This window comes from Ascaphus truei, chromosome 2, assembly GCF_040206685.1.
Source record: "Ascaphus truei isolate aAscTru1 chromosome 2, aAscTru1.hap1, whole genome shotgun sequence".
Lineage (NCBI taxonomy): Eukaryota > Metazoa > Chordata > Amphibia > Anura > Ascaphidae > Ascaphus > Ascaphus truei.
This window is the reverse complement of record NC_134484.1, coordinates 98,032,146-98,058,641: the sequence shown is the minus strand read 5'-3', so window position 1 is coordinate 98,058,641 and position 26,496 is coordinate 98,032,146. Positions and strand designations below refer to the sequence as shown.

At 46.5% G+C, this 26,496-nt stretch overlaps 1 protein-coding gene across 4 annotated transcripts in view; it reads right to left on the bottom strand.

Annotated features, from left to right (window-relative positions):
* Positions 1–26,496, bottom strand: part of NCOA2 (nuclear receptor coactivator 2) — a 213,215-nt gene that overhangs the window by 88,583 nt on the left and 98,136 nt on the right. Inside the window, exon 1 of one of the 4 annotated variants that reach the window (XM_075583720.1) lies at positions 821–1,018. The exons of the other annotated variants lie outside the window; for them this stretch is intronic. The gene's annotated coding sequence lies outside the window, so the exon portion shown is untranslated. Of the gene's footprint in view, positions 1–820; positions 1,019–26,496 lie in introns of those variants that run through there. 4 annotated transcript variants of the gene reach the window in all.

Sequence of the window (26,496 nt, the reverse complement as noted above, 5' to 3'; positions counted from 1 at the left end):
GCCAGCTCAGGTTTTTGTGCTTCCAATGAATATCCTATTCATATGTAAACCAAGTGCATTCACGTGTTTGCTAATGTATTGGTCATTCCTAAAGCCAGTGAGCCAGGTGGGGGGATAGCTGGGTTGGTTTTGAACCCTGAAGCACTGTAAAGATCTAAGGCTTTTATCCCACAGATTTCTGAGGACTTCATGCAATAATTAATTTCCTCTAATAGGCAATGATGCATTCCTTCTTAATTACTAACGAATGCATGTAAGTAAAGCTCTAGTAATGTTCACTTCTTATGGTTTGCTGTATATGTTCTGGAAAGTGCTGCATATGTTGTTGGGCACAACACACACTATATAAAATATATATATTTATCATATTACGATCAGCATATTGACCAAGTCGTCAGCACATTCACATGTCTCAGACATATCTGCAACCTGCCTTTCTCCATTATCATACAGTGCTGCCACTTGCAGCCAGGGATTCTGGGAAATGACATGCAACTGGACACACCATAAAACATATAATGTGGCTACATATATACAAATATATCACACACATCTCAAATACTTGTGTACATATGTGAAATATGAGAATAAATCTATATATTTAAAAAAAAAAAATATTTCACAAATCAATTGCTTTGAGAATGGCAGCGTAGGGGTTAAAGGGCAAAGTACCCTACGCCGCAGAGGGGCAGCAGCATGCATGGCCGGGCGCTTTGGCAGCGCAGGATGTGCATGTTCCCAGCGCATGAAGGCGAGATGTGCTTACTCAGCAGCCTAAAGAGAAAGTTTCACAGTGACTGGCAGCGCGACGTGTGGTTACCTCCAAAATATCTCCCGCGCTGGGCTCCACACCCCCACTCAACCAAAATCCGTGCTGGGGATCATCTCTCTCCGGGGGAGAGGGGCTGGCGGCCGGTACAACGCAGCAGCCTTCACCGCCAAAGCCTGCTCCGGGGAGCCGTGTGACCGAGGCGAGCAGCGCTAAACGTGATCAGCTGCTGCTGCTCCCTCCTCCTCCTCCCCCCCTCCATGTCACAGGTCCCCGGCTCCGCCCCCCTTCACTCCCTGACAGCCGCCCAATTGGCTTCTCGCTCCCCCGGTGTTTACTGTGCACAGAGATCCCTCGCTGTGGTTTGGTCCAGGAGCGCCGGCTCCTTTTATTCGCTGGTCTCCTCTCTGCGCCGAGTTAACCCCTTCAGGGGCGGCCGGAGACGGGCTGCGCTCCGGTTTGCCTCTCCCCCAATGCGGCCGCGGGTTGCGCTCCCGTTAACTCCCGGGTTGGAGTGGGAAGGGAACGGGGAGCATTAACCCCGAGTAGGGACCACGTCGTTAGGAGACACCCTCCCCCTCCCCACTCCGACACCCCCCCACTCCACCCCCCGCAGTCCTGCAAGGCATCATGCGATCGTTAACCCCTTCAGAGCAGCGTAAGGAGCCGAAATTAATCATGCTCCGATGTAAGCCCTTAAGGAGGGGGGTGGGTAACTGCAGTCCTCAAGGGCCACCAGCAGGTAAGGATCGCCCTGCTGCAGTGCAGGTGGCTCAGTGGATCAGCCCGACCGCTTCAGCACAGATGGCTCAGTTGGTGGCTCAGTGTTTGAGCAACCTGTGCTGAAGCAGGGATATCCTTAAAACCTGACCGTTTGTGGCCCTTGAAGGCTGGAGTTGCCCACCCCTGCCCTAAGAGCCACCCACACCGGTGGGACTCATTGTGTTGGTCAAAGAAAGCGAAGACTTTGGGCCAGACTAGGCGCAGAGGCATAAGGCGCCTCCACGGCTTTTCCACATGAACAGGGCGCAAAGGGCCTTACAATGACTAAACACGGGCCTTTATCTTTAACCTTCTCACTGCCAGAGGGAACAACACCTCACTTTCTTCTTAACCCTTTCAGTGCCAGGACCCCGCAACGTACTGCCTTCTCCTTGTACAATGCTCTCTAGTTAACCATTTAATGCTGGAGGGCCTGGGACCACTAAGAACATTTTGAGGACTGAAGGGGGCACGCAGCATGGCACCTCCTCGCCCCAGAAAATCTCAGTATGGAAGTCGCCCTATAATCTGTGCTGCCCCACCTCCGTGTTATACAGATAGCAGTCACGTAACACCTCCCATACCCCCGTCAATGTTTTACAGGTTGTTCAATAAACCAATATATTTCATAGCTTTGGAAATGTAGGCTGCAGCGATTCCAACGATGTCAGCGTTACATCACCAAAGGAGCACTGACAATGTATCGGGTGGATTAAACAACCCCAAAGTGTACACCAATACTAGGTATTATAGAAATAGGCAGATTAGGGGGGTCAAGTCTTCCTTCTCTGCTGTCAAGTGCCTGGTTTGTATGTATGACAAAACGATGTGATGGGGCAGATAGGCTACTGTGTGTACACATTGGATGTATGCTGGAAATAAAGTAGGTGCACACATGGAAAGTCCTATTGTTAAATCTTTTTACATGGCAAAACATATTTTCATTGTTTAAATGATCATATAGCAATATTGTACGCAACAAGGAATTTCTACACATAACGAGTATATCATCAATCCTCTAGGAGTTGTAATAAGGTGATTATTCTAAGCAGAATGATGCACCTCTAAGAACCAAAACAACCACGAAATGTCAAGATGCCAAACAAGCTCCGTACGGTATAAATAAAATGTACCATGCACAGTGTTTGTACAAACGCTTTAACATTCTCCCGGCCCCACTAACGCTCTCGCTGGAGAGTGGTACAGCTTTTCCAAAGAAACGGTTTATATGATGCCCTATCATTAAACCATAAATACAGAGAGAGGGAAAGAGCATTTGAGGAAACAAGCAATAAAGCAAATGTACAGGGAAAGTGAGATAGGGACTACACAGCGACAGTGCACAGGAAACCCAGCAAAGGCCCGAACAGCAACAACAACAAAAAAAGAGCAGGGGGGGAGGGGGGGTTGGGGGGAGAGAGAGAGAGAAGAGGGGGAGGGGGGGAGTGGAGAGAGAAGAGGGGGAGGGGGGGAGTGGAGAGAGAGAGAAGAGGGGGGGAGAGTGGAGAGAGAGAAGAGGGGGTGGAGAGAGAGAAGAGGGGGGGAGTGGAAAGAGAAAGAAGGGGGGGAGTGAAGAGGGGGGAGGGGCAAGAGAGAAGAGGGGGGAGGGGCGAGAGAGAAGAGGGGGGAGGGGCGAGAGAGAAGAGGGGGGGAGGGGCGAGAGAGAAGAGGGGGGAGGGGCGAGAGAGAAGAGGGGGGGAGGGGCGAGAGAGAAGAGGGGGGGAGGGGCGAGAGAGAAGAGGGGGGGAGGGGCGACAGAGAAGAGGGGGAGGGGCGAGAGAGAAGGGGGGGAGGGGCGAGAGAGAAGGGGGGGGAGGGGCGAGAGAGAAGGGGGGGAGGGGCGAGAGAGAAGGGGGGGAGGGGCGAGAGAGAAGAGGGGGGGAGGGGCGAGAGAGAAGAGGGGGAGGGGCGAGAGAGAAGAGGGGGAGGGGCGAGAGGGAGAAGTGGGGGGTGGGGGGATGGGCGAGAGGGAGAAGTGGGGGGGATGGGCGAGAGAGAGAAGAGGGGGGAGAGAAAAGAGGGGGGAGAGAGAAGAGAGGGGAGGGGATAGAGAGGGGAGGGGATAGAGAGAGAAGAGGGGGAGGGGATAGAGAGAGAAGAGGGGGGAGAGAGAGAAGAGGGGGGGGAGAGAGAGAGAAGAGGGGGGGAGAGAGAAGAGGGGGGGGAGAGAGAGAAGAGGGGGATGGAGAGAGAAGAGGGGGATGGAGAGAGAGAGAGAAGAGGGGGGAGAGAGAGAAGAGGGGGGAGAGGGAGAGAAGAGGGGGGAGGGATAGAGAAAGAGAACAGGGGGTAGGGGAGAGAGAAGGGGGGAGAGAGAGAGGAGGTAGGGAGAGAGAAAGCAAGAGGGGAGAACAAAAAAAGAGTGTGAGGGAGAGGAAGCATGAGAGTAAAGAATATAGGGGAGAAAGAGAGGAAGAGCGGGTGAGATAAATTAACACGTTATCAGGCGAGAGAGAAAAAAAGCGAGAGGGGAGAGAACAAAAAAACACGAGCAAGAGAAGAAAAACATGATGCAAAATAAGAGATGGAAAGAACACAAACGCGGGAGAGGGTCACAGCTGCTTCAGACACAAATAGGCCAGCTTCCCCAGCAGCACAAACGTGTGACCTACTTGTTGCCAGATGTTTGGAGGTTCTGAAAGGTCAGTGCTGGTGTTAGATGCAGAGTTTGGACTTTGAGTCACTAGTTAACATTCTCACCAACAACTCAACACTTCCTGCTTTCAACATGAGAGCATATTGAGCCAAGGATGACAAAAATATATATAGCAAAGAAAGCGCGGTCTACAAATGCTCTCAAATGACAAGATCGTTACTGCACGGGAAACAGGAAGCAAACAAAAAAAATAAGCAGTGCATTTTGTAAAGGCCTCGCTGTCTTTATCCCTGCTACTAGTTCAACATGGCTTTGCGTAAAGCCCTCTTTAGCAATGAGCCTGCCTTCCACACACCGGATTCAGGATTGGTCTTTTCTCCATTTCATTCATTCCATTAGTACCTTCAGCAACAAGTGGCTGGCCCTCTACATTGTGCTGCACAATCTAGCCTTCATACTTTCCCCATTGTGCCGACACAATGCAAACCCACACGGAACCTTTCTTTAAATCAGTATTTGTATGTATTGAATCATTTAACTCAACAGCCACATTCTTAATTTCTAATAAACCTGCCAGAGACCGCCATTTTGCATTTAGAATTTCATTCACAATGACCGTGTTCAAAAACGCACACTGATAAATTCCTCTTTTTCGATTGTTGCAAGTGCAATGCTAAATATTTCAGCACAAAAAAAGTCAACCGACGCATCTTTTGTTTTCACACAGCAATTTCTTCAGCTTATTCTAAGGCTCCCACAGGTGAAACGCTGCAGTGGAAGGTAAAGCGATCTCCCTCATTGTCCTCCTACGGTCCTTATTCTAGATCTGCCCAAGCGGACGTTCAGTTTGCTCTCAGACGAAAATCCCCACTTGGGCACATATAGAATTACCCCATGGAATTTTACATGTTGAGCAGTAGAATGAATTGTGACAAGGCCACAAGATTATGGTCACGGTGTGGGAGAAGGGGAGTGACGGTGTGGGGGGAGCGGGAGAGCCAGGAGGGGGAGAGCCGGGGGAGGGGAAGGGGGAGCGAGCACAGAGGGGGAAGGGGAGAGCACGGAGGGGGGGGGCAAAGGGCGGGAGGGAGAGTTGGGGGTGGGGGGGTAGGGGGGCAGTACGGTTTTGGTCCGTACTTTGACTAGGCCATTCTAAAACACAGAGTTTCTTCTTCTGCATCCATTCTTTTGTAGATCTGCTTGTACGTTCGCTTCAGCTCACGGACGGATGGCCTGACATTCTCCTCTAGAATCTTCTGATACAATGCAGAATTCATGGTTGTGTCAATGCTGGAAAGCCGTCCAGGTCCAGAGGCAGCAAAGCAGCCCCAAACCATCACACCATCACACACCACTATGCTTGACGGTTGGGATGAGGTTCTTCTGTTCGAACGCAGTATTTGGTTTTCGCCAAACATAACGCTTCTCATTGAGGCCAAAAAGTTCTTCCTTTGACTTCTGTCCAGAGAACATTGTTCCAGAAGTTGTGGATCATCTATATGTTCTTTAGCGAACTTCAGATTTAGAGAGCAGTGGTTTACTCCAGGCTATCCTTCCATGAACACCATCCTTATTCAGTCTTTTTCTAATAGTTGAGTCATGAATACTCAAATTAATCAAGGCAAGAGTGGCCTGCAAGATCCTTGGATGTTACTCTGGGGTTCTTTGTGACTTCCTGGATGATTTGCCTGTTTGTTCTTGGAGAAATTTTGGAAGGACGATCGCTCTTGGGTAGAGTGACTGTCTTGAACTTTCTCCATTTGTCGGACAGTGGATTGCTGAAGCCCCAAATACTTAGAAATGGTATTGTAACACTTTCCAGACTGATGAGCATCAATAACTGCTTTTTTGAGGTCCTCTGAGATTTCTTTTGATCATGACCTGACGTGTTGCTGAGACACCTGTATGGTGAAGACCAACCTCACAAAGTTTCTGATCTTTATATAGAGTGGATCCTCCCAAACTCTCACCTGAAAATTTACATAATTATTTCAACACCTGATTCTAATTATCCCTTTTAGTTTAGCTGATAAAACCAGCGTTTCACTTACTTTTGCACAGACCCCGACTCTTATTTACTCAGCTTGTCTAATTCATACATCACTTTATTTCAAAAGGACATGGAATTGGTTACTATAAACCCTATTGGATAATTAAGAAAAGCCTGGTTTTGATTCATTGGGGTTCACAAAACTTTTTCTCGCTACTGTATGTTTTATATGGGTATTTTGAAAACGTATGTATGGCCCGAATGAAATACAATGAAATCTAATCAGGCCCCTCATATGAAGGGAGTTTGACACCCCTGCTCCAGTGTGTCAAAAATGCAGTGTGGAAAAGAGAGGAGAGAAAAAACGATAAGTGGTTGATTCCAAAAGCCACAGAGCATATCCCTTTCATAGTATGTGGTGATTTTTAGCACTTAGGGAGATCAGATCACATTAACGTACACCACTCTTAATCTTTCACATACCTTTTTTTATCCAGTCACTGCTGAAAGCAGGCGCTGCAGAAGTCGGACTGTCAGGGAGCCCCCTGCACTCTAGGTTAATAGTAACTTTGTTTGCAGAGCATAGAGTTGGTTACTTTTCACTTCATTAGTCCTTTGAATGAGTTGGATTGCATAAAAGTCTAATATTAGACACAGTTTCACTATATTTTCAAACACGTGTTTGGGTTTCTATTCTCAAGAATCGCATCTTATGTTTGAACAACACTTTGGTTGTGGACACAACTAGGTTTTTTTTCCCCGGAGATCAATCTTAAGAGAAATGTTGTGAAACAGAAGCAAATTAAAATATCACTTGCTGCTAGGGATTCTGGGAAATGACATGCAAATGAGCACAAGTGTCACTTTTTGCTTCAAATTCATTTTGACATGGTCCCCCATCAGCTTATACCTGCCGCAAAACAGAAGCACACTTATTTTATCAAGACTAAAACTATACTCAATTTAAAAATGAGATTAGCAACAATACAGCTCAATGGAATGTAATTATATTTATTCTAGTGTTCGGAGGAATGTAATGAAAATGTCTATCGTAATATAGTGTAAATCAGTGTAATAAAACTGAACAATATTTACAAATCACTATAATCTAGATTGCTCTAGACTAGAAGTTAAAATATAGCTTTAACTATAGTCTATTTTACAGGGAAATTAAAAGAGAAGTCTTCATTTAGACATATTATTCTAGGTCTATAGTCAGTGGCGAATCTACTGCCGATTCAGTCGCACCAGGTCCCATGACTTTTAGGCGCCCAAGCTCCCACACGCGGGCACTTATTTTAGCGTTTCCGCCAGTTCTATAGGGTCCACTCGGCATTGTGGTCATCCCCCCACCCCAAAGGCCCTATCTGTGGAGCGATGTCCTCCGTCTATAGGAACCCGCCCCAGTAGTCCTAACACAGAAGTTAGCATCCACCAGAAGGCGGGCCCATCTTCCGAAATCGTCCGCCTGGGTGGCGATCTGCCGCCAGATACGGTGCATGTGTGTATATACATTGGGGAGGAACATATACTTGGTAGGGGGAGGAGGCCAGTGCGGTCTGGGGCATTTCAGCCGCCGGCATCTCGAGCAGCCATCTGATTAACCCATATCCTCAACCCCTTACCCTAAAACGGCCTAACCATAACCCCTTAACCTAACCAAAAGCCTTTACCCCTTACCCTAAAGTTAACCCCTAATACTAATAAACGCTAATGCACTTACCTTAGCTGCGGCTAAATGGCGGACGCAGCAAGATAGCCAGGGAGGGGAAGAGGCCTGTGCCGGGGCCCGCAAACCGCTTGTTCCGCCCCTGTATCGAGTGCAGCTATTATAGGGATCTTCCTGATAGGATTTATCTGTGACTTCTGTATGCACCTACCCATCATGTATAAGAGCAATCAAAAAAGAGGCTGGGCAAGTTCTCCTTTTGTAGCTGTTAATAATGATAAGACATAAGTCATCGCCAACATAGGCATCAGTGCACACGCTTAATGGAAGTTAATGTAACAAGACTGGTAGTGTGTATTTCATCTCTTATCTCTGCAGGCCATCTTCCAAACAAGGTCTGTTAAACCAGCAGATTCATTGTGAGTTTAACTAATGCTCTTAAAGAATAAATGAGCTGCCTTTCTAGCTAAATCTTAATTAATCTGCCACAGTAAATCAGCAGTTCAGTGTTCACGAAAATGAATACATGCTGCAGAACAATTCAACGAGGAGTATTAACATGCCCTCCCCAGTTACCCTCTCAAACTCCCACTTAGAAGACGAAGATGTAAGACCGGTGGGAATAATTGCAGGTGCTGCCCCTTCTGCTCTCTAACCCCACCTCAAAAATACTAATGGGAAGAGCCCTACTGTGAATAAGGCCTGTCACCATTAATTATCCGAGTGGGTTAGAGACCAGTGTGGGCTGACACCACACTAAATCAATTAGCTTTATCCCACAAACACGAGTAACTCCTTCAAAAAGAACAGCAGCCCTCACCGAGCACTTCTTTATTATTAACAGCGCCGAACACGCTTTCATTTACGTTATTAACTCCTGAACTGCCACCGGGGGATCAACAGGGCTTTGCAATGCGCCGTTCCCTCTGCCAGTAGATCAAGAGTGCAGAGTCAATTAAAAAAAAGCTAGAGAAAATGTATGGATTAATAAGCATTGCTCGGGTTCAGATAAGAATAGCATACCAATACTGTAGTTCCATAAATCAGCCATTCCCAACTGCAGGCCTCAAGGGCCCCCAACAGATCAGGTTTTCATGATATCCCAGCTTCAGCACAGGTGGCTCAATCAGTGGCTCAGTCATTTTCATTCCGCCACCTGCGCTGAAGCAGGGATAGCCTTAAAACCTGACCTGCTGGGGGCCCTTGAGGGCGGGAGTTGGGAATCCCTTAGCTAAAGGATTGGGAATGACTGCTGTCAAACTCCCAACGCTACATATACCAAACAAACAGCTCACGTCCTCCAATTGTTTACAATTTTTAGGGCTTTGTCGGGAAATATATTATTTTTCCATAAATGCCCTTTCTGCGAGGAGTACTGCAATCTTCAAGGCATTTTTCAGTAATAGTTCACAGCAGGGTTTCTGCCTTAAACGGTGGAACTGGAAGCCGTGTGTAGAAAGGATTATTTCAATAGGCCATATATTTTATATAGGCCGAATACGAGGTATCTAGACAGCGAAGCTTTGGAAAGCTTTTAGCAGCACTGACTGTTTTTTCTTATTTGGTAAAAAATTATTTGTGTTTCCCCCCCCCCCCCCCCCCCAGGAAATGCCGCTTTTGGAAAGATCTATTGTAGAGGTTGGGAATAGTGAGCCGGTGAGCAATGTGTCTCACTGTGCCTCTATTTGGGACTCTCCCACTAATATTGGGAAGTGGGGGATCCTCCAGCAGGTAACATCACGCCAACCATACAGGACAGGAACGGCTCAGTGAGTGAAGACACGGACTCTGTAAACAATGACTCAAGAGTTTGAACCTGCTTCAATTCCCGGTGTCGGCTCCCTATGACCTTGGGCAAGTCTCTTTATCTCCCTGTGCCTCAGGCACCAAAAACATAGATTGTAAGCTCTACGGGGCAGGGACTGTGTCTGCAACAATCCTATGTGCTGCGTACCGCACACTTGTGAAGCACTTCGAGTCACATAGGGAGAGAAGCGCTACATGAAGTAAAGTTATTATAATTAATCAGGTGGCACTTTTTAACACCATAATGTTCTAAAAAAAAACCAAATCACACTGTGCGTGAAAAAAACCATACTGTATATTTAGCAGATCTGTGGCAGGATCTAACCTGTGACATCTGTCCAGATAACAACAAGGCCTTGACATGTGGCGACACTGATTGGACAAACGAATCCCACCGAGGTGAGAATTCAGAGAAAAAACAGGTTAAGTCTCAAAATCTAATTGACTAAATTCAAACATTGTGACTCAAAATAAACAAAAACATTACCACCGTGCCACGTTATTTCAACTCCTCAGAGGCCCGAGTTGCAGGCTCCTAATGGCAGCGATAGGTTTAATAAATTAAAAATGCTGTTTAAGCCTCCACTAAAAGAAAACAGGGCATGAACAATTCAGATTATCCTACAACTCAGGGGGTAACAAACAATATTAATAACCTTCCGTCCCCCATGCGAGAAATGTCGAGACTTTTGGTTTTAAAACATCTACACTTGAAATCCCCTAGGTTGAACTTATTAAACATATCGATGGTTCCGCTTGATGCTATATATGGGACAGTAGCCTTCGGCAGCCATGTAGAATAGAATATGCAATGGCTCATACTGGCCGCACAGCACAATGCGCGGTGTCTAGCTATGCTGCTACGTCTCTCCATTGTTATTAGCTGCAGCTCGCTTGTTCCCCCACTGACACACAGTGATCGAGCAGCCTGCAAACAAATCAAGGCTCATAAAACGCTACACTCGAAAAAGCCGCGTTTACGCTGTTAATCGCTTGTGCCTTTGACTGTTTAGGAGAACGCCTGCCTGCCATTTTATCTCCTTATTCTCCACTGACACAGCTGCGCAAAACCCAACGCAACCAGAAATGTCCTGCTGGCAAGTGCCCAGCCTGCTCACTGCCAGCAAACACCAGCAGCAGTGCCAGGTGGCTGACACGAGACGGGAAAAGACCAACAAATGATCTATATCGCATGGATTCCTCCTGAACCGGTATTGGAGAGTAAAGAGGAATGGAAATAGCTCGGTATCCGACTCTTCCTCTCTCCCCCCCACCACCAAATTTTAAATGCCAAAAAGCCATGTAATTTTTCCTTTAAAAAATAAAATGTATTACTAGATATTTTAACCCATTTGATGCATAACCCTGTCACCTTCTGTTTTCTGATTACAAGCTTAACGCAGCAATAACCCCCTTACAAATAACTGCATCCTCCCTAGGGGATCCCAGTAGCTGAACAAGCTATTTTCAGAGGAGCCCTCCGTTCCCAAGATACTTAGCAGAAAGGTACCGGCGGTATTTCTGGCTTTTGCGTTGGGTTTTAAATAACCATCCAATCGGAAGCTACAACAGATGACACTGCTGCGGTTTATTGGCCCGTGAGATATAAAAACCACCATTTTGTTTCGCCTGGAGGGGGGCGCACACGTTGGTACCTCGACCGACAAATCTCTCTGGAAACAGGCAATTGCGGAGCTGAAAATGGCGCGGTTCCGCCAGATTCCAGTCCTGAAGAAGAAACAAAACACGGGGAGTTGCAATTGCCGCTTCAAAGCCGCTGCTTTGCAATTCAAGAAAGGAAAAAAACTACTTAAAAAAAAAAAAAAATAATAAAATAATAATATTCTTATAAAAAACATTTTCCGCACATTTGCCCAAATTACACACACAAATGCCAGTGCCAATTAAGAATGTACACTTCCGTTTGTTAAAATGGCGCGTGATTGTGCAGATGTAGAGTATAAAAAAAAAAAAAAACAGAACAAGGTGGGTAATGAACTTTTCCAACGTTTCTTCGTTACAAAGCACGAGAACAAATACAACACGTATAAAGGCGCTGGGTGTGAGGCTCAATATGTAGCATACACAAAATGGAGTTTTACCCAGTAAGAGAATTCTCTAGTGAGATACTGGGGTCTCGCTCCTCACTGCTCAACAAGCGATTATAAAAGCCAAGCACCATCGTTACGGCTTTAACTGAACATACCGTCAATTTACCAAACTTTAGCCACATTTTGAATGCAGCTCTCAACAGCAGTTAAAGCTGCAGGTCATGTTTTTTTTTTACTTCAATAGTTTCATGTGTGCAATCTCTATTTACCTAAAGAACAGCATAGCTGCCGGTCAATTCGTTCTCCATGTATTGATCGGCGAAATTTGGTGACATCATTAGAGCTGGCATATGTTTTTCTTCTGCTTCTGTCACTCAGTGGAAGCTCATGAATATTCATGAGCACTCCTGCACTGACATGTGCTAGAGGGAGGGCAGGGCTGACAAAGGGGTGTGTCAGGGCTTGTGACAGGACATGAAGGGGCAGTGCCTTAGCAAATGCTCGTTAAAATAGAATACAAGAAAATTGGTCTTTCAAAATTGTTTTTTTTAAAAACAGAAAATGCAAAAATTATTTTTTCTTACTACAGAACTGATTTATTAAAAAAACCACGCACATGCAGGATATTGACTGAACTGCAGCTTTTTAAAGCGCAGCGCACTGCTAGTACAGAACACGCTCAAATAGACCTATTAAGGGAAAAAACTACCATTAAGAATATCGTAACTTGATGTTCTCAATGAATGTCTTCGAAATCCAAAGCACTTCACGTAACGTGTGGGTGTGCATTTTCCAGCAGAGCATTGTGGGTGAGATGAACAAAGCCGATTCACAAATATGAGCGCCTTTTTTATTTTTATTTTATTTATTTTAAAGCCACACACGGTAGGTCACTGTTAGTTGTGACACTTTGCCATGCAAATATTTGTTCTCCTCAAGGGCTACAAACGAATCTAGAGGTGTGCACTGTGATGGTGACGGGGTAACCAGGCTCTCAATAAAAGGTATTAAGCCCGTCTGGTTACGTCTGATCCATATTTGGGGTTTTAGATTTGGGGTTTTAGAGTGTCAGCTCTTGAACCTGTTTATTGTATCTGCAATGTATGTAATTGTGCGACAATAAAGAATTTTCTGTGTTTTACCTATCCAGGTGTGCCAGCAAGCAGAGATTGCTAGGGTATGAGTTTCAAGGGGGGGGGGGGGATACGGAGAAAGTTTTGTCAGAATGTGTCTTGGTAGCGGGGTTCCAAAGTTGCTGGATACCCCAAAAATGTACCCGGGAATCAGGATGGATTCTCGGATACATTGAGACACATTGCTCCAGCAAAATCTTCCCTGAAAACACTTGCGCGACTCACCGCTAGGATTCCCTGCTTCATCATAGACCAGAAAGGTAAAAGGGGCATAGGGATGTGTGGTATCCCTGAAATCGGTAAAGGGGTCCCTATTATAAGGGGGAATGCCCAGTTAATGCCCTGATCACCCAGAACCTGGTATAGGGGTCCTGGAGTACTCCAACCATAGATAAGGTTGCAAGGGTTTTTAAAAGTCTAAGTCCGGTTTTCAGGGTGATAAGGCTGGTGAAATGAACCTGCACACTTTTTCATTCTATTCCCCATAACCAAAGGACTTAGAAAAATTATAAGAAAGTACATTTTATTTAAGTGTATAAAAGTACATATGCTTGTGCATGGTATATGAGCTGGGGACTTTCAGGTCCACGGTTCAGAGAGACTATGTGGCTACCAAGCTTGGTGCCATAAAGTCTACTCAGGTCCCGAACATGAAAGCGTCAGAGGTTGCCAAAAGGTGTTAAAGCCATTTGGGCAGCAGAGTTAGCCTCAAGTACTCACGTCCTGGGATGAATGGAAGTCATCGGACCACCATTTTCCCAGCCTCAGACTTTGAGGAGCCTAACCCTGCGGGTGGCTTCTGACTGACAAGTGGCAGAGTTGCCAGGTTGGCGCATGCCCTTGTAAGATTCCGAATCCGAGCTTGTCCGGCTTAGATAGACTGGCAACGCTAGGATTGGCTGGTAGGATTCACCAAAAGATGCTCAGAGAGAAATAGCAGCGAGCCGGCTTCAGAAATTTCAAGGCGAGAAATTTTTCGAAGTCCCACTTTTCAGGGCCAAGTTCTGAGAATAAAACGTAGCGGTCGCGGCCGAGATTGCCAGCTGAAGAGACTACCAAGACGTTTTGTACCATCTCCCGGTCAAGGGATTTCGGCATCTCCGGAGCAGATACAGCGGTGGCGTCAGGAACTTCATGTCGATTTGAGTTCCAGGACAGGTTCCGGTCAACCTAAAGACTTTATTTGATGTGCCATTTCACCTAGGAAAGTCCCGTTTTGTAGCCCAGAACCCCAGTAAGTGTGTTTTCTTCTGTATTTTGTAACCCACTGTGTGTACGTCTGTTTCTATGGAATACATGACAATTTGTTTTACTATCTTGTTTTGCTCAGTGATTGATCCCGGTAAAAAGGTGTAAATAGCTGGTCTCCTGTGACATGCCCATCACAGTATTGGTATTTACACACCTCAGCGGCAAGCCGGGCTGGACTGTGCGTTCACACTGAGATTTATTCAGTAAGCCACCGCTGGGGTGTAACATCACAGGTCTATCCTCCTGATGTGCACGACGGCGACCGAGGAGAAGAGAAACAAGTTTGTGTTTATTATAAACAAATGAAGGTGGGACGCACGCAGGCAGACTAATGCTACTTCAGGAAGAAGATCAAAACGGCAGTTTCTAAGGTTAAACAAAAGTGTTCCCGTGCAGAGCATTCTCACAGAACCTGCAAAATAGTGTCTGATTTTACATCTATATTTCCCAGTTAAGGGTTTTTAATCACTGAACCAAATGTCATTTTAATTAAGTGTGAGAAGAAAAAACACATTACTGTATATGTAGCAGCATATAGGAAGACGCTACAGTATGTATGAAGCCGTATTAACCCTATCACTACCAGACGGGCCAAAGCATTGCAGAGTAGAGAGAAGCAATAGCAAAGCCCATTTGGTAGCAAGAAGGATTCAGAGGATTTTCTAAGGCCGCGTCCATACTCCGCGTGCCGGTGGGAACAAACTGAGGGCGAACCAGGTCTCGTAACGTCACGGCCGCGCCTCTCTGTCGATGTCAGTCCACAGATCGCTCGGACGACAAGCACGGGTGACGCCATGCGCTCTGACGCGCACGCCCACTACATCCGAGGCCCAGCAGTGTTTCACACACAGGTGCTGTACAACATTCGGGGGGTGGGGGGGAGGGGGGAGAATTTCCTTTTTGTCATATGCTATTTTGGGTACCGACTTAACCCTTTGTTTTTCAGCTTAAACATGACATGGTCATAGAAGCGACATCTCATGATTACAGCTTGTGCCATTGCTAATGTCTTTTACATTTTGAGCAAGAACAAGACGCTAGTTACAAGCAGAGGGGTTTTTTCCAAGCAAACGTTTGAACTGTGCTCCCTACAGGAGAGAGTGGAATGTATGGACTGAGATGTTTCTGAGCACCAGTGCTCCGTAGTACATTATTGTAGTCCATGCGTTGAGAAAGCACACTGCATGTTTCACTGTTCGTTCCCCATTGTAACTTATTCAGTGCTGCAGAGCTCTGCAATAATATTCACAGCATGTCCCTTCTGCACTAGAAAGGGGTTGAGTTTCGACAAACACCTTTGTGGAGTTTCCAAGTCTCGTGAGCCAGTTCACACAAGTAATTCTTTCAATTCGGACGAGTTGAACTACTGGCAGTCAAATGTTTTAATAGGGTGCAGTTCAAGTGTTTTACATTTTTTTTTCGAGTTCCAAAGTTTCCTGGTTTCAAAAAGGAACTTCCCAGTGAGGGGGTAAAAGGGCGACTGTCAATTGTGTTGGCTCCACCTCTGGGATCAGATGATCAAGTTTTTTGATACGTACTTCACATCTTAGGCCAGGTCCCCGCTGGCTACTGCAGCGCCCGCTGTTGGGGACGCTGCAGGGACAATAGCCGCTGAACAATGGGACCGTGCCCGCTGCGAGGGGGGGGGGGGGCGCTGCGCTCTGCCGACAGTGACTCCTGCTCGCAAGAGAATTGTGATCAGGAGTCGCGACGGAGCGCTAAGCCACGCCCCCCGGCGGTTCAGCCAATGATTGTGAACTTGCCGGGTGACGTCACGGCCGCGTCCCCCGTCCCTCCCCCGTCACGCCCCCTCTGTCTTTTGGTCTGCAGCTCCCTGTAGACCAGGGGAATCGGCTGCACGCGCCGCCAGCCTCGCGCAGGTACTGTGGCCACAGCCTTAGGCTGCGTCCATAGTTTAGCAGTCAGCGCTCCTCCGCGATCACGCTGAGGCTCGTCTGCGCAATCAGGAGCAATTGCATGAACTAGCAGGCGAGCCAGTGTGCGCGATCGGGAGGCGGGGCACTGACGTCACTGGGCCAATAGCCCGCGAAGCGCCGACGTCACGGCGCCGTGATGTTGACGCTGTTTTGCTCTGATTGGAGGTTTTCAGCCGACAGTGCGCTCAGAAACAGGGTCTGCTGTCGGCTGAAAATCCCTGCACCTCAGGACGCCTGCGGACACTCGCCCCCTCTCAAGACATCCTCATTGAGGAAGACGGGGCTCATCGCGGAGCGTCCGCACGGGTCAGCGCTAACTGTCCTATGGACGCAGCCTTAGAACCAGTAAGGATTGATAACAATGTCAGGAAAGAACAAGACAGATACATGGGCAGTAAAACGCACCCTAAACTTCATGTTGCAATGTTTGCAAACACGTGAGGACAAACTTCCAGAAAATGATTTAAAAATGAGGGTCTTATTTATTTATTCCACGGCATCCGTCTCCTACATTACACCAATTACACGTATCTGTATAATAACAGCTGGCAAGTTTCTTTTGACATTGATTGTAAGACGCACACCGATTTCAGAAACGTTAAAATGTGAGAGAGAAAAAAGTGCGTTTAGAATTGAGGAAATGCGATATTTTATTTTGGACTGCACCTTTAACCAGCACCAGACAGAAAGTAATACACAGCACATCATGTTTTTGTTGGGCGTTATACAAAATATGTACTAGGAAAAAAATATGTTGCCCCGAAGACATAATTTCAACAGTGTAACAGGGTGGGAGACAGGGTGGGAAGAGTTCTGCCCTGCACAGAAAGGCACGAAAGGCGTTACGGTGCACGGACCCAGTTGCCTAATTTCCACAGAAAGATATCAGACTTGCGTTCGGTAGGTGCTGGCCCAGAGGTGACACTATGACATTCACGTAAATGTAAACACTTACTTTGGAACCCAGTTAGTGCAGACACCCACGTCATTCGCTCACGTTTTGCAGGTCTCTAGATTCTATGCCAAAAATCTGAATCTGTAGAAAAAGCAGGATCTGGGAGAATTGATTGTGAGAGTCACTCACTCTGGAGCATAACTCTGTGCCCAGGACACACTTGGAAACGAGAGGCAATTCTCAATGTATAACTTTCAGGTAAAACATTTTCTAATTAAATAAATCTGGCAGAAGATAATACTACAAAACAATTTGTTCCTCCTCAATAATCCCTTTGCTGCCAGACATGCTACAACATACTACAGACCAATAGGTTTGTAAGCCTTTATTCCCAGGTTTCATTGAAATAAACTACCCTTTCCCTCTAGAATGGATTAAAGTGGTACAGTATAGTCCACTTGCAGAGCTGAGCAGAGTAAAAGCTCATGAATCTTTTAGTGAAGACTCTTCACAATGCAACCGAGAAGATGGTTTAATAAACACACATTAGCCTGCAATTAATGGCTGAATTACTACTTCCTGAGAGCATTACAGACCTACTTTACTCCACTGAGGCAATGCTTAATTTGTACTCTTTGAAAACATTAGCTTAAAAAAAAAAAAAAAAGGGGAAAGGGAAAAAGGTAGTTATTGACTGCAGACCAGATAGATTCTACCTTTTTCCCTTCCTCTTGTAAATCAAAAGCTTTTTTTTTTATTGTTGGTAAAAAGTGTGAACTGACTCTGTTGATCCAAGATTCCTCCTAACTGGGTATGAGAAGTAAATTAAGGTTCAGCAAACGGAAGACTTGCAGACACTATACTAACCCACGCACACATTTAATGAAACAGGCCATTTAAATCATATGATTAAAATACACATTTTATTTTTTATCCATAATGCTACTGGAATAGAAACATTCAACTGAACTCTGAAACATTCCATAAATATGTTTATTCTAGTATACTCGCAAGCATGAGCTCTGCGGATAAGCATTCATCTGGATTTAAAACCCCTTCGTTATCCCCATGACGTTGCAGGGTGTCTCATCCTTCCGACAATGAGGCTGTGAACATTCTAGCAGTAGGTAGTGGAATACCGATTCCATTACAACGTGTATTCTTACAGAAAGTGCCAACCCATTCTACTGGAACACAATGAGAAGGCATATTCTAATGCAGGCGTGAAGGAACCTATTGCTCCTACGTTAGGAGAGCAATTTCTTCCAAGTACAGGTCTGCTCTAAGACAGAGATACAAAGTAGAGCTCTACTCATAAGTTCAACAACCTGATGAAAAGTCCATACGGGACCTGAAACGTTGTCTTTCCACTGTTCTTGGCTGTCACATTAAACGGAGAACGTCATTATGGACTTGTGAGTAGAGCCCTACTTTGTATCTCTGTCTTTGACGAGACCAGTATTTTGAAGAAAGTGTTTGACTACGTTGTGGTGGCTGCACAAGCAGGATTCTCCGCGCCTGAAACCGTTTTGCCGCACTTTGGAAATGTCGTTCTTTAGGAAACCACCCAAACGGGAGTTATTATCGGCCAAATCTAGATAGTCTTGAGTGAGACAACAAGGAAGGGCCACCAGTGACATTCTTATTGGCATGCTGGTCAACCAATCCCCATCCAAAGGGCTGGCTTCTCTTTCTCATGTAACACAATCCAGAAACCCAGCCTTCCTTTGCAACCCCTTGACCATGACTTGACCATGTGAGTTATCAGCACTGTCAGAGAAAAGCTGCATCATCCATTCTCAGATGACAGGGGTTAAGATGTCAACAATATCATGTGATCAAGAGGGCTGGAGAAGAGGAGTCAAGAGGGACACCAAGCATGATTTTGGAAGCATTTTGAAAAGCGTTTTTATGTTGCAAATCTATATTTAATGGATTTGTAATTCACTGTAACAGCAGACGTGATGAGCAAAAATCCATTAACAAAAATAATTTTTAAAGAAACAGAGCATACGCGGTGTGTTTAGCCCACCAGAAAGGCACAAACAAAACCTTGTACTTTTGAACCCAGGTAGGTTTGGGCAAGAAAGGTCAAATGGCTCAAAGTCCATCGAGTATATGTGCCCCCCTCAGGAACCCAGGATTTAAGAAATATATGTTAAAGAATAATATTTTAAGAACGCATGGAAAAATTACATGTTTTCTCTAAATGACTGGAGAACTTTGCACATTTTTTTCCCCTTCACAAACTTAAATGTAATGTAACTGTGCCCTTTAAAGGAGCAGAACAAGCACGTGATTTTTGCAAATCTGTTGATTTTTTTTTTACACTGGATTAAAGCAGATTGTCTCTAGAGCCGAAACCCGTTCATATCAGCTCCAGGGACCCCCGGCTTCTTAAGATACAGACCTCCAAAGCGGGCGCCGGTATCGCTTGCAAGTTTAAAGCTCCCATGTCACGTGGGCCAATAGGAAGCCTCGCCGGATGATGTCACGGCTTCCTAAGTCTTTGATAAGTGGTCATTACGTGACCCCTGCTAGCAAGCCGGAGTGGCTACCAGCATCCCCTACGGAGGTCTATATCTCCGGGAAGCAGAGGGGTCCCCAGAGCTGAAATCAACGGGGTTCACCTCACGAGACCCCTCGCTTCAAATCATATGTTAAAAAATGAATCTGCGACAACAAAAATAAATCGCCCTCTTGGATTGCCGCTTTAAATACAACCACCATTAATCAACCTTCTTTTCAATCTAAACCTTCTACATACAAGCGGACCCCACTGTGGGTAAGTATGACATGTTACTTATTATGCATCAACAGCGCCACAAAATGTACAAGAGGCGACAATGACAGTGTTACGTCAGCGATTAGAGCCTGTGAGACGCAAGGACGCACTTCATAGATTTTTTGGGGGGGGACTATACTGCGTATTAAAAGATTGCTGCTCTATGTTAACCAATTCATAGGTAAAATTCCTTTAATCGCTTCTCAGTATCTCAGTTTACCATTCTTTTGGACGAGTTTGTGTTGGTCTCGGAATGAATCAGTGGCGTGACATTTAACACGCAACCTTTGCACCGTATCATCGGGGTCCAAAGAGGCGTTAACCAACTCTTGCCAGCTCTGTGACCGTCCGGCCCAGTAACCAGAGTATTAAAGGAGCCATTCATGTAATATCCTACATGTGCTTTAAATACATCAGTTCTGTAGAATACTTACCAAAAAAAATGTATTATTATTATGCAACCCTTAATTTCACTTTGTAATGAGTTTTAATATAATGAGCATCCCTTGATTTCTATAGTGTTAAAGCTGTAAACTGTAACAATAGATAATGTTACCTTAGTGATATACGAATACATTGTAGCTGCTGAGTTAGGCTGAGGCCCCGGTCTCTCCGCTGTAATGCGCGCCCGCGCTTTTGGCGGCGCGTTCAGCCGATTCCCCGGTCTGCAGCTCACTGCAGAAGGAGAGACCGCGGGGGGGGGGCGTGGTGGAGGAGTGACGGGGGCGCGGCCATGACGTCACCCGGCAGGTTCGCCCTCATTGGCTGAACCGCCGGGGGGCGTGCCTAATCGCTCGATGCGAGTCCTGCTCTCAATTCTATTGAGAGCAGGAGCAGCTCTCGCGCGAGCGCTGCGGCCCCCCCTCGCAGCGGGCCCGGTGCTATTGCGGGGAGGGCTCTCGTGCGCGCAGCGTCCGCCACAGCGGACGCTGTAGTAGGCAGCGGGGGCAAGGCCTTATACTGACTGAAGGATTGATTGGAACTGAAAGGCAGCCATTTAGTGAACCCTGGGAAGCAGAATCTTTGCTGAGCCGATTATGGGAGAACCAACCGATCAGCAGCTTAGGTAAATAGTTTTTAATAAAAGTAATCAAAGGTTGCATGTATTAAAAAAATGTTGCATTTATTTTATTTATTAAAGTGCAGCTTGACGTACCTCTTTAATTGGAATCATCCCTTAACCCCTTTGGTGCCAGAAGACCGCCATCCTTGTTCCGGGATCGCGACCATGTGATCGGGTTTGTGGCCACATGGTTGCAACCACCCACCAGTGTGACATGAACGGAAGTGGAAGGGGCGCCATCTGTGCTACGATCGCGTGCAATGCTCTGCGGTAACCGCAACCTCTCCCTAGAAAACAAGCTCAAATAGCATGATGTTCCCTGTACCGGCACAGTGACGCGGACACAGGCGGGCCACGCTTCCAGAGCACGCGGAAGGTCGGGGCTGGGGGGCGGGATATCCGTACCCTTCATCCTCTGCTGCCTGCACTCTTTCCCTCAAACACTCCGGGGTCAAAGGGCTTACAAGTTGGGCACTTTATCTGAATGTGGCACTGATGTTAAACCCCATTGCTAGCATAGTGACATTAGGCTTGTTCCAACTATTTGGATTGTGTTATTTGCTAATGGTGTTTAACTACAGTTGCCAAGACTCCCCCACCCCACCCCCCAAACAGGTCAGGTCTTTAGGATATCCCTGCTTCCGCACAGGTGGCTCAAACAGTGGCTCAGTCCTGTTGGGAGGGTCTTGAGCCCTTGAGTTGAGAACCCCGGTTCCAAGCGTACATCCTGGGGAAACTGTTGACATAAACTGTACAGTGTAACAACACAGTGCAAGGCACTAATCAGAAAAACACATTCATCCAATAGAAACGCACAAAAAACACAATGGCAGATTCATCAACGGTCACGTACCCCACAGGCTAATAGCCACAGGCTAATAATGAATAAATACAGCCTTTATCTGCTGTTTGGAGAGAAAAAAATGCTGTTTCAAATATACTCATTAAAGATACGTGTACGTACGTGTGTGTGTGTGTGTGTGTGTGTGTGTGTGTGTGTGTGTGTGTGTGTGTGTGTGTACGTGTGTACGTGTGTGTGTGTGTGTGTACATGTGTGTGTGTGTGTGTACGTATGTGTGTGTGTGTACGTATGTGTGTGTGTGTACGTTCGTGTGTGTGTGTACGTTCGTGTGTGTGTGTACGTATGTGTGTGTGTACGTTCGTGTGTGTGTGTACGTTCGTGTGTGTGTGTACGTATGTGTGTGTGTGTGTGTGTGTGTGTGTACGTATGTGTGTGTGTGTACGTATGTGTGTGTGTGTGTGTGTGTGTGTGTACGTATGTGTGTGTGTGTACGTGTGTGTGTGTGTGTGTGTGTACGTGTGTGTGTGTACGTGTGTGTGTGTGTGTGTGTGTGTGTACGTGTGTGTGTGTGTGTGTGTGTGTGTACGTGTGTGTGTGTGTGTGTGTGTGTGTGTGTGTGTGTGTGTGTGTGTGTGTGTGTGTGTGTGTGTGTGTGTGTGTGTACGTGTACGTGTGTGTGTACGTGTGTGTGTGTGTGTACGTGTGTGTGTGTGTGTACGTGTGTGTGTGTGTGTGTACGTGTGTGTGTGTACGTGTGTGTGTGTGTGTGTGTACGTGTGTGTGTGTGTACGTGTACGTGTGTGTGTGTGTACGTGTACGTGTACGTGTACGTGTACGTGTGTACGTGTGCGTGTGTGTGTGTGTGTGTGTGTGTGTGTGTGTGTGTGTGTGTACGTATGTGTGTGTGTGTACGTATGATATGATGGAGATGCCAAAAAGTGAGCGGTTTCTAGTGATGTCCAACTGTTCCCGGATGTTTTTTTAATGTTGGTTTTGGTGTTGGAGATACATTGGTCATTATTCAAATGAAAGTCTAAACAGCATAGCAACATATACAATAATAATAATAATAATAAACAGTGGGGAGCGGGGAAAGAATGCAGCAACAATGCCAGGACTGAAAGAACTGAGACACAACACAGCAGATCAAATGGTGGACATTATTAAATAGTCCTAAAATGATGTGTTGTGTCGATATTAAACCAAAATAAAAAACTATTGTGACATTTCAAAATCAAATATGCTTTAAGGGTGGGAAACACACACATACAGATTTAACACAACAAAAAAATGGTACTTCACCCGACTTTAAAATATAGGTAGAATAGTTTCTCCACAATTACAAAGCAGAAATCCCTCTTAAAATCAAATATTAAAACAAACAAAAAAAAAAAAGTATTACATTTGTTAAAACATTTTTAGCCAAGGGGTCCCCGGAGCTGAACCAAGGCACGGAGAGCTCTCTGAATCCCACCGTTACTGAGATATTAAAGCCTTTCCTTTTGCAAGACAGCTGGAGGGTCACCCAACTGGAAGGGGCCATATTTGTTTCTATTTGACAAGCATTCGTGTAAGGGGATTTCACAGTAAAATCTCTCAGGAAGCGAGGGGGCCGTAGCAACCCCTTTCAGCTTTGATGGACCCCTTGTTTCAAACGAGGCAAATATCAAAATACAAAACGAGCAGCACGGATTTCTGTGTTAAAAAGATCCATGCAATATCTACGCTTACAAACAGAAAGTGGGGCCATAAGTTTGCCAGGAAACAAGGTAGTGAAAAGCCGCATGTTGCATGTATTCTGTATGGGGGGTCGCTGTGCTTTTGTCAAAAGCAGCCTTTCCGCTCGCCCGAGGCTTATTTTTAACCCGTTGAGTGCCACAGGATGTAATGGTTCCATTTTTTTTTAATGTGCTCATTTCCTTAGGGCAGGGGTGCACAAACTTTTTAGCCTGCGCCTCCGTGTCTGCTCTCCCCCCCCCTGCTTGTGCCCCCTTTACCTTTTCTACAGCGTTTTCTGACGTCACAACGTCATGTGACACAGCGGCGACATTCGACTCCTCGTTGCCATGGCGACGCGTCGCCAGAAGCCGCCGGAAATAAGGCAAGGGATTCACAGAGGCCTCGCACGCTCCCCTGACATTTAATTTAAATTTTGTAGGGAGGAGCGTGGGGCCCCTGTAAGTGCCCTGCTCCTCCCACCCTCCCAGAAAATGTTGCGCCCCCCCCCCCCCCCCCGTTTGCGCACCCCTCTCTTAGGGGAACATCTATATACATCTGTGCTACATGTAATAAAATAATATATGGATACTAGATAAGCTGTTGCATGGCTCTATACTTTCAGTTTACCGCTTAGATTGCAAGCTCTTCAGGCAAGTCTTTACCTTTAGTCTTTACAATATTCCCATTGTTTCTACTTTAATTTCCCTGTTTTGCAAAACGCTGCTTGAATCAGTGGCGCTATATAAATACAACTGAACATGCACGCATGCTATGCCCACGCTAGCTGCTCTGGCAGCAACAGAGTTATGTGCACCATGAGGCATCAATGCAAACGTAGCACATGCTGGCTTAGGCCACTCCTTCATAGGAGCTTATCTGTGTCCTCTACTCCCGGTGACAGCTGGCAAACCAGCGACAGAAATCCCTTTCTTAGTGCTGAGCGATCCATACCCCGCTCCCCTATACCCACGGGGCGGTGCACTCGCACATTCCTGCTGCTGCATAAGGCACGAAACCGAAAGAGCAAGAGAGTCTCCGTCTGTTGTGCAAATACAAGCAGTTATTTGCTCCTGTTGAACAGCTCCGAAACATTCGCCAGCTATGGACTCCACGGGGCCCGTCCTAAAGTAAACCCAGGGCTATAGCATAGGCCGCTCAATCATAAAGTATGTTAATAAAGGAGGATGGCCTGACAAACTTTACAAAGCCTAAAATAAACAGCCAGTCCCATATATGTACACGAACCTATGCACTGGGAATTCTGCTCCTTACAGCTGCTTGCTACATGTAACACTTAAGTGTACAGACGTGATTACTGGAGGATTTGTATTTCCCTCCTGTACACAGTAAGGGGAGGGTTTTTGACACTTTTTTTTTTTTTATCCACCATAACTTTTTTAATGTCTGGTTATACCCAGTACCAGCTTCACATTGCGTAGCCAGCAGCTAATCTCGCACTGATGAGGTTGACAACTGTCTGTGAGTAGGTTTACTGGCTCAGCACTTCTTTGACCCAGGCTGTGCTGAAAATCTGTGTAATACGGCAGGCATACGCTTTTAGGGGTCTGTGTTATAATGTAGAAGAAGTTAAGAGTGACTCACTGTGTTCATGTGCATGTAATTTCCCAGAATCCCTGGCTGCAGTGGAAGCACTGTTTGCTAAGCGATAATGGGGAAAGACAGGGTTGCAGACTTGTCTGAGACGTGCAAATGTAAACACACGTGGTATTTTTATTTACTACAGGCATACCCCGCATTAACGTACGCAATGGGTCCAGAGCATGTATGTAAAGCGAAAATGTACTTAAAGTGAAGCACTACCTTTTTTCCACTTATCGATGCGTGTACTGTACTGCAATCGTCATATACGCGCATAACTGATGTAAATAACACATGTGTAACAGGTTCTATAGTCTCCCCGCTTGCGCACAGCTTCGGTACAGGTAGGGAGCCGGTATTGCTGTTCAGGACGTGCTGACAAGCGCATGCGCGAGCTGCCGTTTGCCTATTGGGCGATATGTGCTTACTCGCGAGTGTACTTAAAGTGAGTGTCCTTAAACCGGGATATGCCTGCATTTTCTTCCTCTAATTATAGTATCATCACAATATATGAAACAAAAAAGACCCATTTCACTCCCCACTGACCAACGCTTCAATTTTTATTATCAGAGATTGGGGAGAAAAGTAAGGTAAGGGGGGAGCCCAGCTAGGGCAAGAACAACCCAAATCCCAGGCAATAAATCGCAGGACCCAGCAACAGCGCGTCAATGCTAAATGATCTTCTGTTCCATTATTGGCATCACAAAGCACGAACCTTTGCATGGCCATTAAAAAACGTGGGAAGGGAATTTCAAAATAAAAAAAATAAGTTTATTTATTTTTCTTGGTTTCCCACTTATCAAAAACTAAAATAAGCATGTAATCCCCAATGAGTCCCCTGCTGCTTCCCGTGCCCCCTCCCCCTGTGTTGGGGGTTGGGGAAAATAAAGTATGTGGCTTATTCCACGGCTGCTTCATTTCCCTACTTCACTGGAAAGAGAATCCTGTTTAATAGAGCGTGGTGGCCATCTCCAGTCCTCAAGGGCCACCAACAGGTCAGGTTTCAGGATATCCCTGGTTCAGCACAGGTGGCTCAGTCGTTCACTGAATCAGCTGTGCTGAAGCAGGCATATCCTTAGAACCTGACTTGTTGGTGGCCCTTGTGGAGTGGAGTTGGCCACCACTGGCATAGGCTGTCAGCTCCTATGAGCAGGGCCCTCAAAGCCTTAGGCTAAGGCCCCGCTCCCAGAGTCAGCGCGCCCGCACTGCAGACAGGCGGGGCGCTGACATACACAGACCGCGATATGCGGTCTGTAGGGAGTGGGAGCCAGAGCGGGAGGTGGGCGGGAGTGGGAGGTTTGAGCGGGAGGGGGGCGTGGCTTGAGCGGAGGGACCCGCTACTCTTCCCTCCCCTCCCTCCACGGCTCGGGTAAGTAAAGCAACACACACACACACACACTGACAGAGGCAGGCACATACACACACACACACAGACAGAGGCAGGCACTCACGCACTCACACAGACAGGCACACACACACACACACACACACACACACACACACACACACAGACAGACAGAGGCAGGCACTCACGCACTCACACAGACAGGCACTCACGCACTCATACACACACACACAGACAGGCACTCACGCTGCTTACCCCCCACACTCCTCCCCGCTCCCGAAGCCTCCCCTCCCCATTGGCTCACAGCCACACCACGTGACGCGT